Raw genomic sequence first — 212 nt, 5'->3', positions numbered from 1 at the left:
CTCTCTGGGTGCGGCCCTCCAGCTAGTTGGCGACCCATTTGACTGTGTGGGTGTCAACACCAGTCCCCCTGTTTCTTGATGAGAACAGGGTGAGAGACAGTGTCGAAGGCCTTCCTAAAGTCCAGGAAGACTATGTCGACTGCTACCCCTGCATCTCAGGATTTGGTGACCTGGTCATCGAAGGCCACCAGGTTGGTGTGACAGGACCTGCC

At 56.1% G+C, this 212-nt stretch overlaps 1 protein-coding gene across 7 annotated transcripts in view; it reads right to left on the bottom strand.

Moving 5' to 3' along the window:
- The window catches only part of SIPA1L2 (signal induced proliferation associated 1 like 2), a 324678-nt gene that overhangs the window by 244977 nt on the left and 79489 nt on the right, over positions 1-212 (bottom strand). The gene's annotated exons all lie outside the window — the stretch shown is intronic.

Source organism: Gavialis gangeticus, unplaced genomic scaffold (assembly GCF_001723915.1).
Source record: "Gavialis gangeticus isolate Ggan-Ray unplaced genomic scaffold, GavGan_comp1, whole genome shotgun sequence".
NCBI lineage: Eukaryota > Metazoa > Chordata > Crocodylia > Gavialidae > Gavialis > Gavialis gangeticus.
Note: the sequence above shows the minus strand (reverse complement) of the source record. Positions and strands in the feature narration are given on the sequence as shown.